The sequence below is a fragment of the Ammospiza nelsoni genome, chromosome 14, assembly GCF_027579445.1.
Source record: "Ammospiza nelsoni isolate bAmmNel1 chromosome 14, bAmmNel1.pri, whole genome shotgun sequence".
Classification (NCBI taxonomy): Eukaryota; Metazoa; Chordata; class Aves; order Passeriformes; family Passerellidae; genus Ammospiza; species Ammospiza nelsoni.
The window spans coordinates 13,891,849-13,904,760 of record NC_080646.1 but is presented as its reverse complement, the minus strand read 5'-3'; the positions used below and the strand labels follow the sequence as shown (position 1 = coordinate 13,904,760).

At 38.9% G+C, this 12,912-nt stretch overlaps 1 protein-coding gene across 1 annotated transcript in view; it reads right to left on the bottom strand.

Annotated features, from left to right (window-relative positions):
• LIPC (lipase C, hepatic type) overlaps window positions 1–11,703 on the bottom strand; it is a 67,138-nt gene extending 55,435 nt beyond the window's left edge. The window contains exon 1 of the mRNA XM_059482364.1: window positions 11,603–11,703. The gene's annotated coding sequence lies outside the window, so the exon portion shown is untranslated. The remainder of the gene's footprint in view (window positions 1–11,602) is intronic.
• Window positions 11,704–12,912: the final 1,209 nt, after the last annotated feature.

Here is a 12,912-nt window from a genome sequence, read left to right as displayed (position 1 = left end):
TTTTAAAAAAGGCAGTTTTTGTTTACTTCAATGTTCGTGGAGTCTTTTTCATAACAAAGCATTACTTGTTTAATTGCCTTAGAAGAATGCTGTTTCTTCTGGGTCTGTCTGTCTTTCTCACATGTACACTGTGTTGATGTGGGACACGTCTCTGAAAGCTTGACAGATCAGAAAAACACAGAATTGATGAACCAAATAAAAGGGGAGAACAAATCCCAATACATCTGGGCTGCCCATACTCTTCCATTTTGTGTAGGATATTGGCAGTCTGCATGATTATACACTACTGGAAGGGGTAGTGCAGCTGCAGACCTTTTATCCACCTGGATTCTGTCTTACTGTGGATATTCCCTGTTAGTGTCCTGTTTCAGGGATGACCTGTAAATGTTTGCATTGAATTTTTTGTTGTTAAAGCAGCTTTTACACAGAGCTGTAACACATAGGAAACTTTCCCCACATCAGCACTGGGGTGTCAGTAGATGTAACTGTGAAGAGCTTTTGGAAACCTCAGTGTGCCTGCAAGGGCATTTCCCTTCACTGCTCTGGGTAAGAAACAGCTGAACATGTGCAGCAAAGCTCCTTGGAACACTGAGATCCAGCCCATCTCCTTCCCCCCTGAGGACTGAGCTTTATGGTTTTAAGCAAAACCAACATTAGAGCAATGCCTTTTGAGGCTGCCTTGCTTGTTCACCTCCCCACATCAAACAGAAGCATGTCTGAAACAAATGAACACAGGAAAACCAATAGTGCTCTCTCCCTTGCTTTTGAGTTACTGTATTTAGGAGGGAGAATTTGTAACACAAATAGAAAGCAGACTTGTTTCAGATATTGATTGATGGCTCTTATGGATATAGAAGGAAGCAAGAACAAGCCAACCAACCAGGGCTTCTTGTAGGTAACATATTTGAAGAGGATACACATGAAGGCACTTACACAAAAGGCAAAGAACTATGCCAAAGTAAAGAAACTTGAAAGACACATTCAAAGGCTGATTGATGATGTCTCTTAGAACTTAACATGCTCACAGGAGCAAAACCCAGATCTCTGTGAAGCTGCTGTCGTTAAAATTGAGTTTTCATGAAAATGGAAGAACAAACAGACAAGAAAGCCAAAGGAGAAGAATAGGATTCATATATACAGAGTAGATGAGGGGGCAGCAGACTGTTTGAGGTGGTTAATTATCAACCCTAAATATTTTGTTTGTTCCAGGACCTGACACAGCTCTTGCTAGTTCTAGCAGAACTTCGATACTGGGGTGGATAGACCCTTGGGTCTGATGTATTGTGGCAGTTCCTACATTACTAAAAGATTAGAGGAGATTATAAGAGAGAAAATTGGCTTAGTTGAGGGATGAAGAAGCCTTAAATACTTTAAGCATCAGTTAGGATAAACATGCATTTAAAATCTTCTCCAAACTTTCTGAAAATCTGGTCTGAAAAAATGCCTGAAAATGTTACAGATTGGTAAAAGAATTGTGGACTTTGTTCACAAAAATAGAAGTGAATGTAGCCTACTAGAAAGAATTGAAATAGTTGTTTCTTTGTTAGTTCTGGAACTGCAAATATTTGATGTCTGGATAAACCATAGGATAATTGATTAAATACATTGGTTTTCCAAAATCCATAGTTGTTGAAATGATTTAGAGCAGGAAATCAGTCAGTATTAGGTTTGAAGTGACTGTGACCATGAGTACAAACAATTTCTTGGTAGTGTCCTGTAAATACTGATGATCCACAACTGAAATGGAAAGAGCTACTAAACACTGTATTTAGCACAGATGTTTCCTGTTATAACAGATCAGTAAAATTTCAGTATTCAGTGGGCCTTTAACACCCACCCTCCATCTGTGTTATTCATTTTTAGCATTGTGGAATAGGCAAAAAAACCAGGCATGTAATTAAAAAGAAGCTCCATCAGGGTGTTTTCTCTAACTCAATTTTTTCGTTTCCCTAGCTGTGTTCCTTGATTTGTGTGTGGAAACATTTCATGGGTGGCAAGATGGATAAGACAAAGCTAGTTCTGCATCTGAGAGTCACAGCTATTGCACTAAGTGCACTGCAAAGCAGCCCTGGAGCACGTGCTGCATCCAGGAGTGCTCACTGAGAAAGGCTGATTACATCAGCTGGGGAAGAATAATATTCTTTGCCAAATGACCAATTTGTGCTTGTGGCTTTTAAGTAGCTGTGGTTCACCAAAGTGCTTGAGAAGTGCCTTTACTCTGAAGAGGAAGTTGAGGAAAGGGCTGGAGGCAAGCAGTGCTGGGGGACTGGATGGGCACTGTGGGAGTAACAAAGTCAATATCCCAGAGAGCTGTCACAGATCCACTCAAATGAAATGATGGTAAAGCTCATCTTTGAGTAAATTGCTTGGGAGACAAAAAAGGAGAAGGAAGCAAGCAGTAAAGTGACTCTGACCATAGCATGCGTTGCAAAAACCTTCAAAATTTACAGTGTATACCAACTTCTCAAGTTTCTTTTATGTATGTTTATTCCAGGTTGAGTGTTCCAGAACCTTAACATGTGGGGTGTTATTTGTTGAATAACCTGTGGGACAGAGAACAGGTGTCAGTCTAGTGAATTTTCAAGTTAACTCCTAGGTTTGTGGTGATTGGGGAATAGGTAAGGAGTCTAAAATGTATTTACTAAGGAGAAGAGCAGTGCCATTGCAAGGGCCTCATCCATGGGATGCAAACCCACACTGCCTGTAGCACATGGACCTGTACCTCCTTACCTGTGTGTGTTCCTTCACTCTGCATTATGGCATGAAATCCAGGGCAGCCACCGCTGGCCTGCACTGCCCTCACCCACCCTTAGGAAGAGCACAGAGACAGGCAGCTGGCCTTTACATGGAGATTTAATAGCTCCATATCCTACTCTGTATTCCTTGGTTTTCTGTCTTCTAATTATAGCTTCAAAATTATTACTAATGTCCTTTTAATTTCCAAATTCCATTTGGCATCTTACATTGATATTTCCTGCAGAGAAAGAATTCAAACGATTGGATAGAAATCTTGTCATATTCCCCCACAGATGGTCCAATCTGCTCTGCAGTTCATGCCTGACAGCTAGTGAATCTGGTAGTGTAGGGACACAATTTTAAAAATGCAGGCATCAGCCTCAGGCAAGCACCTCAACTATGCTCTGTACCCTGAAATTGAGGAATTCAGGCTCTGTTCTCCTTAAAGGTGTGAGGAGTGTGTTTTCCAGGTACAAGGTATACTGTAGAAGATAACTCTGAAATTGAGATGTAACCAGGAATGTTTGTACTGGTGCAGAACACTAACAATGTTTTCATACTTACACCACTGGCTTAGGGCAGTTTCCTAAAAGTGACTGAGAAAAGCAAACTCATTCATGGTAGATCTGAATTTGTTACTCATAGACTTTCATCTCCTCTAGAAAACAAGAGAAGGAAGCAAAAAGATTGAAAAATGTTGCACTATGCAAAATGTATTTGAAACTTTGGCAAAGCACTGGATAAATGCTTTATGCTATGTATTTGTTAGGTCAAATTTTGCTCTCTATCTGGTTAAACCATTTTTGTACAAACTTTATCAAATATTACTGAATTGCATGTATGTGTTTCTTGTCATGGACCCTGGGAAGTCTCATAAAAAATAGAGTAAGAAAGCAGAATATATTGTGGAGGGTTTTGTCTTAGTGGCACATTATAGGAATACACAATTTATTATAAATACGGTAATTTCCCTTTGATACAACAAATATGCACCTTTGCTCAGGACCGTGAATCTTAGGTCTTAAACATATTTAGAAATTAATTTGTGAATAAAAAATTAGGATTTTTTCTTTTATTTACTACAGGACCATTTTAATCCTCTTAGTATTTTTAGATAAAGTTATTGTGTTTCTGGTGACCATCATACTGTTGTATTAAAATTGTGTCTTCCAGTCTGTTTTTTTCCAGATTAGTGGAATTACCATGTCAGATTCTACAAAAGCTATTGCACTTTATTAAAGCAAAAGAGATAAAACTAATTTTTCCATTTGCTCTGAAATGACAGTCTGAAAACGGCAGCAAACAAATTTTTCAAAATGCTATCTCTGGTTTGTCCTGTCCATTCTGTATGGTATTTGTCGAGAGATAATGCAAAAATTCATATATGTCATTTACTCAAACTTTAAGGCTAAGTAGTACATTTAATATCACATTTTCCATTCATTTTTGATGCAGAAATAAGAAATCAAGAAATGAGGATGAGGTTATATTTTTATAGGTCATATATAATGTAAATTCTGAAATGGGTGCAGAACTCTTCCATAATTCTTTATAGCAAAAAAAGTCTGCTTAAAAGCTTTTACAACTGTCCCTAGGGATCCCAGTGAGGTGATGATAATTTTTCTTATGAATTAATCTTAGAAAATTTCACAGCAGCAAAAAATTGTGAACATTTAAAGAAATAATGAAATTTCAAGAACAGTTCTGAAATATTTCAGCTAGCATAACCTAAGGGCTGGCTTTCAAAGAAACTGTATATTCCTAGTTTTAATTGTCTTCTAATTCATCTCCTCTGAAAAGAATCAATTTCAAATGAAGGAGAGGCTCCCCAGGTAGTTTTTACAGGAATCCCTCATTAAGAGGAGCATTAGCATAACTCATAGAACCATAATACAGTCTGGGTTGGAAGGGCCCTTAGAGACCATCTCGTCACAGCCCTGCCATGGTGGGTGAGGGGGTTCCACAGAGCCCCAACCAACCTGGCCTTGAGCACTTCCAGGGATTGGGCAGCCAGAGCTGCTCTGGGCAAAGAATTTCTCTCTAATGTTAATTTAAATCCTCCCTCTTTCAGTCTGAAGCCATTCCCCCTTATCCTACCACTCCAGGCCCTTGTCCCTGCAAAGTCCCTCTCCAGCTCCTTAGGAGCCCCTTCAGGCACTGGAAGGTGCTGTAAGGTCCCCCTGAAGCCTTTTCTTCTCCAGGCTGAACAGCCCAGCTCCCCCAGCCTGTCTGTCCTCACAGCAGAGGTGCTCCAGGCCTCTGATCATACCTGGGACCATGCTGTGGGCTTGCTGCAGCAGCTCCATGTCCTTGTTTTGCTGGGAGCCCCAGAGCTGGATGCAGCACTCCAGGTCTCTCACAAGAGCAGAGCAGAGAGGGACAGTCCCCTCCCTTGACCTGCTGCTCCCACTTCTTTTGGTGCAGCCCAGAATATGATTGTCTTTCTGAGCTGCAAACACACGCTGCCAGCTCATGTCCAGCCCTCATCCACCAACACCCCCAGTCCTTCTCCCCAGAGCTGCCCCCACTCCTCTCTCTGCCCAGCCTGTATTGGTGCTTTGATTTCCCCAGCCCAGGTGCAGAGCTTGCACTTGGCCTTGTGGAACTTTGTGAGGTTCGTGCAGACCGACCTGTCAGGCCTGTCAGGGCCCCTCTGGATGCCAATCCTTCCCTCCATTTTTTTTCTATTGGACTCAGGCAGGTTGCTCTAAGTCAAAGAACTGGTGTATTTTCCAGGTTATCTTTGCTTTAGCTATAGGTGCTTGATACTCTTTTTCCCTTTCTCAAGGCTTTGTTTTGTGCATTGTAGTCTTCTTGCCCTTTGAGAAGAACAATATACATAATGAAATTAAGTTCTTACTTGGAATTACAATGAAAGGGTATAATTTTTCAGATTTCATAGCAAGGGATATCTGGGCTGTATCACTGGCAAATCACTTCAGTTGCAGTCCTTAGAGAGCCATTGGGTACTGCTATGGAGCATATCACGTATAGCCAGTGTTCATCAGGAATTATGACAGCCCAAGGAAGGCAGGTTTTGACATGCCATATTTTGCTTGTATTATATTTTGAGCCATGTATCTCTGTATTTTGCTGACAGATTGTCAGGGAAGTGATTAGTCTGGATTACATGGTGATGATTTCATTTTATAAAACAAAACAAAAAAAGCAAGCAAAGAGGAATTGCTTTTGGCTGAAGATGATCCCATTACTTAGAAGAAAAAAAATATTTGATGTTAAATTAAATGCTTATCAAAATGAATACAACAGAATATGACAACAAATAATAGATGATAACTAGTTAATAACTCTGAAATAAGGATTTAGACAACATTTTCTCTTCATTCACTGCTAAATCAAAGCCATGTAAGCAATGTTGCCTTGAACATTTGGCTTCATAGAAATAGCTGCTGGTAATGCACTACAGGGCCCAGCTACTACACATGTGACAAAAGCTGGCATTCTATAGTGTTGGCAGTATCCTAATGTGTAAAATATCTGGGTATACCATAATTTCTGGAAGGAAGTGCTTCCCTGCAGGGCTGCCTATTTTCACTGAGGCCTTTGAATAGGACTGGTGCTGTTCTTTAAGGAAGTTGGTTTGGCATTTTGTCCAGGGAAATTGGGTACATTGAGACTAGTGGGTGCAGAGAAGGAAACCTCCCAAAAGCCCTGACTTTTAAAGAGTTGAGCCTGTGTCCCAAGGACTGAAGGCAACATGCAACTGGAGAATTGTGCTGGAATGCCATAGGTGCAGCAGTGCTTGCTCCTCCGTGGAAGGCAGCTGGTCCCTGACCGCACCTCAGGACTGCAGAGCTCTGGTCACCTTCTTCCCAAGCAGCAGCAAAATGCCATTATGATTGTCTTCTGCAACAGGCTGATTTATGAAGAGAAAAACTTTCAGTCCCAGAAGAAGGTAAATAAAGTTCCTTAAAAAATGTGGGCTGCCCAAAAAGGAACTACTATAATACATATAGGCCATAAATCTATTTAAAGTGCATGGGCTGCAGTGTTTAGTATACTGCCTTCTGGGAAATGGGATTCATTTTTCTATTTCTTTCAAGACTTGTGCTGTTTTAACTGACAGAAGCTCAGGAACATTTCAGGAGTGAGTATGTTCTTTTCCCTGGGCAGGCACTCTTGGTCACTTGAAGGAACACTTATCCTGCTCCTTTGGTGATGACAAATCAGATGGCCTTTAAAAGTATTCCTAATCTATATTTCTATTGCAGACCTGCTGGGGAGCTGCTATGGTGAGCTTTCTAGATTACAGTGGTATAATATCTTAAGTAAAGGCAACATAAACATCACATCTTTTAACTTCAACTGCTAACTTGAAGCCAAAAAACATCCTTTGAGTACAGTTCTTGGGCTTTGTTCAGTCAACCTTGCAAGAAGGAGAATGTGCCTTTTGTATAAATCAGGACCAGACTTAAACATATTGGGCAATTTTCTCACTGCATTTGAAGTTAAAATTTGACATAACAAAGGATATTACAAGAAACTGCAGTGAAGTTTAAAAAGATCAGTAGTGACCTAAAGTTTATTGCCAGCACTGTTCCTGCTGATCAAGGCTATGCTAATGTGGTCTAGGGTTACTTTAATATTTTGCAGCCTCTCATTCCCTTGGTGCATGTTTTAAGCATGCATATCACTCACTTTTATAATAAAATATCTTGGTAAAACCTTCTGCTTTGTGCTGGTCTCCTGAGGTAAAAGGTCATAGATATGTTAAGTCTCACATTGTTTGTTCCAGCTTCATTATATTTGATGAAATATATATATATATCTTGATAATATAACATAGAGTAATCCTCAGTAACTGGATTGCTGTAAGGAAGGACATTTTTCATTTGAATAATGAAATTGTATCCTAGTTATTTCTCTGGTCTTCTTTGTAAGACACATGTAGGAGATTGACAACGTTAACTACTATTGCACAGCATGATGGAAAACTTTGAAAAGGACTTTTTGTCCTTAGGGATGGATGAGTGGAATCTTTACAGTCTTCCTGAAAGATGTGCTGTGCAGCTTTTTATTCTCTGTGCAGGAAGAGGTGTGTGTATGTTCTAAATATAATTATGGGTCAGAGTGTAAATGTTAGGTTGTGTGAAGGCCATGACTGAAAGCAGACTATCAATTATGCCAGTGGGAGGTTACTGCCAAGACCAAAAGTAGATTATAGGCCTGGCTAAGGCTGTACTCACACAGCTTTGCTGGTGCCTCAGTGCTGATGTGCTATCCTAGCAAAGGAAAGGAGCCTGACACTCCTGTGGAGGCAGCTCATTCTGGTTGGCTGTGAGTAAAAGATGCTCCCTGGAAAAGAAATGCTGTCCATATAACAGCCTCTCTGCACTCAGCTTCTCCTGATGCTAACAGCCATGGGTCACTTTGGTCCATGTGCATGTCTGAAGCACTCACAGCTCTGACTGGTGATCAGAGAAGCCTTCAGCAGATGAACCAAGCAAAGCCCTTGCCCTGCTCCATGGTCAAGAGGTTGAATAAACGTAAGATTCTCTGTGTAATGTGGGACAGGGATAGAAACAATTATTCACCTGGGACAACCACTTGTAATTCTAGGCCATCCAAATTCCCAGTGAGTCATCAAGTTAAAATTAAAAAGGACCCTTTTCTTTCCAATCTTTGTTTTGGTAAGGAAGCAGAAGCAAGAAAATCAACTCCTGAAATAAACTTAATTTGGTCTAAAACCATTAGATAGAAAGTTCTTGATTTTCCTCATAGATATAAGACAAAATTATTAGTTTTAAAAATCAAGGCTTTTCAATGTACAAACTATGCTAAAATTATTCCAGCTTCTTCACTTTGGCCTCACTAAATCATGGGGTTTATAACTAAGGGACTGCAAAGCACTGAATGTAAAAATATTGAGACATGATGAATGCAGAATCTTTGTTACACAAAGAAGTAGAAAGTATTGATCAAAAAAATGCTCCGAGGCAAACCAATTAGAGACCCATTGACAGCAAAATGACCTGCTCATCCATCTTTCAAATGAAATTTAAAATCTAGGCCCACATTATTTGTGGCCATTTAAAACTCTTGAGCATTTTTACTGAAGTCTGAATGCTGTTCATTTTGGTCTCCTGGCCAAACTCCAAACTGAATAATTATTCTGCTTCTTTCCTAAATTACAGCAGCAGCTTCATTAGAAACAAATGCATTCATAGTTTGCTGACCTAAAGTGCTCTTATATTGCTAGGCACTATTAACTGTTGCTGCATTTCCAGCCAAGGCTGGCTGCATGTCCATGATTAAATGACCTCTGGACAAAGCATGTATATCTTTAGCTTGTTTCAAAGGCTGTGGGATAAAAGATGCTGGATATATAAATGCTATCAAAGAAATAATTTTAGGCCCAGGACATGCAGGTCTTGAAGTGTGTTCACTGAACAGTGGGAACTGCTGGCAGTCAGTGATGGATGAAAGACAGAGACTATCTGGGGACAGAGGGTAGAGACTATCTGGGGACAGAGGGTGTTTGCTTCTGGGCTGGAAAGCTTGTAGCCACTGATAATCATGAAAAAGGCAGTTTCATTGAGAAGCATTGCAAAATTACAGAACAAAATAGGAAGCAAAGGGAGAGTGGAGATTTACTAAAACCAGAGGCTCAGTGCTTTCTGGATATGTGTTTCTGGATAAGGAGGTTAGCTAGCAAGATACATGATGTGTTTTTTTCAGAAGTAAAAGCGATTAAATTGTTGAGGAGTCCAATGAAATATTCCAGACATTCTATGCATGGTTTCTTATGGCTCTATATTTTGTTATAATTATGTTGTAGCTTCTTTTAAAAAGGTCCACAGTGTCTGAAAGGTGAGGGAAACCCTGAAACAGTGTGAGATAAGAGCAGGATGTTTTACAGTCTTTATTTTTCTACTGTGCTGTTTAGCTACAGCATCACCCTTGCTTTCCAGTGCTTCCAGTGTTGTACAGTGCTTGAATTAGTTGCCTAAAGTGGTTTTAACTACCAATTTAGTGGGAGATGCTCAACTGCACAGCTGTTCCTAACAAACCCCAGAATAGTCTGAACATAAACAGCTAACAGAAAATGTTGTTTATGAGAAACTGTTCCAGTTGTGGGAGAGCCACATGGCAAGAAAGCTCTCTAATCCACAGGATGGTTACAGTGACAGCAAGGAACAGATTTGAACCCCAAGGTCTTGGCTTTCATTAACCTTTGTCTCTGTGCTGTGAAGTAGAAACACTGTGTGATCCTTTCATATAGCTTGGAATCAGACTATACTGTAGGGCTGAGCAATTTTCTTTCTGTAGATGAGTTCAACAAGTACAAAGCAGAACTGTGCTCCCATTCTCTTAAGTGTAAGTGGGTTCTTTCACTAGGTAGTAGATTCAAAGTCAGGAAAAATCACAAATTTCTTTCCAGCACAAAAGCTATTACTAAAAGATACTTCTATTGTCTTAGGAGTCAGAGCCTTGGAATAAAGTGCTATATTTGGTGTGCTCTGTGCAGTGTGCTATATTCAGGTGTTCTTGGTAAACCTGAGCATGACTATTCAGTATCACCTAGTTGTTGTGTGACTGGTACCAGAACTCTAAATCCCTATATTTATTGTTTCCCAACAGTGAAACATTTATACCAGAAGTGTTCCGTTCATAAATTATCTGAAATTATTGTGATCATGCTTCAATACTTTACTAGGATTTATTCTTAGACTTCTTCATTCCTGTTTGGATGTATTAGTGCTCTTTCTTTTTTATTTTCTGTCTTAAGAACTGTAATGAAAGTACAGTGTTCTTTACAAATAGAAAAGTATCTATTCCCTCCAAAACATCAACATTTGTCATCAAGTAAAAGAATAAAAACCAGTTACTGTCATGGACATCATCAATCAAAGCAACTGCTGACCATTGTGGATGGTCTCCTAATCTCTCTCAAATGAAGAAAAAGTACATTTAGAGAGACTGAAGCATCTTTGAACAGTCTGCTATGAGTCAAACGGGTTTGTTTTGCAACAGATTTTATTTGCTATGAATAATTTGATGAGCTTGATTTAATTGGCAGACACAACAATAACCACTCATATCACATTTCCCATAGGCTCCAAATCATGTTTGAGCCCTTTTGCACAGTTAAATGGTTACTAGTTTTCTTCTTTCAACATCTGTTTTAGTCAGCCTTGCCAAGTATCTCTTCATTGCTGTTATAACAAGATGTTAAATATTTAGAATTGCGAAACAGCTTCACAATTGTGCCTGAACACCTTTTAACTGTCTGATTTTGGATTTTGTAACTTTGTATATAATTTGCAGAACTTTAGGAGAAAACACAGAAATCTGTTAATAAAAGAAAAAGGGAAACACAGCGAGTACATCATTAATAGTTTCAACAGAATTACAGATTCTCACTTAGATTTCAGTAGAATATAGACAGCTAAAGCACTTATAAAAATCAGCATTTCTTAAAATTGAAACAAAAACAATCCACAGCTTTCTCCTGCCTTGCAATAATAGTCCAGAGCACTGATGTTAATTATATTGGAAAACCTAGTAAACCCAAGTAAAATGTACATGTCTGCATGTCATTGTTCTGGTGTGATGGATAATGGAAACCAACACTGCAATACTTGAGTCACAGGATGAGTCAGTTCTTTTTGACTTGAAGGACCAGCACTGGATATTAAGAATAAAAGTAGATTTCTAAACTTCTCATACAAACCAATTAGTCTTTTCATTAATATTCTTAGTCATAAGCAACAAGAGATCTTATGTTAATTCTAAGCCTTAATTCTAACCCCTCTGTATAAAAGCAGCTTAGTAAAAGACTTCAGTCTAAACAGAATTCAGACCACAATGTACTTCTCATTGTATACAAAAAACATGTGCTTACCCAACTTGGCCTTACTTGATGATATGTCCCAGTTTGGCATAAACTATTTTATAAAATGAAAATTGAAAATAGACGTTAATGAAGACTGTCTCTTTAGAAGCAGTGGATAGGTTATATCACAAGCCAAGAATTCTCAATTTTATACCCTCTTCCACAGAAGGCACAGCTCTGTCACATATTTGAATGGCTTTTTTTTTTCAAAATTGGCATGTTTTTCAAAATATTGCTAAATAAGATCATTGTGTACCACATTCTTGTGCCAAAATATACAAAATGCACTATATCAGTCACATGTGTAGCTAGGCATCCAGGACAGGACTCAGAACTGGCTTTTTTAAACTGGAAATAACAAGCCTCTATTATGACCTAAATGCTATTCTGTCTGTGAGACAACCATAACGTTTATTTACCCAAACCCAGCAGAATGGCTTCCCTTAAATTATAGCGAACTGTCAGAGACAGAAGAGAAAGACAGAGAAGATTTAGGCCCAGACCATGGGCATTTTTAAATCAAAGGCTGATCTCTCATTCTCTAAGAGACACCAGTATTTTGCCTGTAATGAGCAGTTACTCTGAAGCTGGCTTTGTGGCTGACTGAAAGAATAAGGAATTGTGTATGAAGGAGACCAGATTTCCTGCTATGACAAAGGATACATAAGCTGGTGTGTAAAACAAGAAAAAAGTGCAAAATAGTCTTCTATATACTGGATCTTGTACTAGAACACAGGTCCATGTAATTTGATATGAATTTTGAAGGAAATAGGATTCAAAATGAAGCCCTAATATGGGATTTAATTGATCAGATACACAGTAAAATACAAAACCACTGTTCAAGGAAAAGGTTTGTGACTTGTTAGCATACCATTAGTTGTGACTGAGAACATAATAAGTTTATTTTACAGGATTTCATGAAGGAATAACCTGCAAAGCAGAATTTTGTGGAAGGAAATAATCCTGGGTTTCAGATAGAAAGGTTTTACCTCATTGGTTTTCTTGCCTTTCAAGGATACATTATCACAGCTGTGGCTGGTGTGAGTGATGCAAGGCATGAAATGCTGTGCTTGTGGAAATAGAAAGAAGATATTACTGTGCCTTAGTAATAATTGCACAGCAGTAGAAAGAGCATGCAATGGATAAAAATTCATCTTTGGACAGAAGAGTGGGATTATTAAACAACTGCATGTTTCCTTAAGGATATGAGATCAAGCTCTTGTTTATCACTGTCTCTAACTACACAGGATTGCAATATCAATTTTAAAGCAATAGCAGTATCAATTTTCAAAGAAACAATTGCTTATGAAACCAAATCT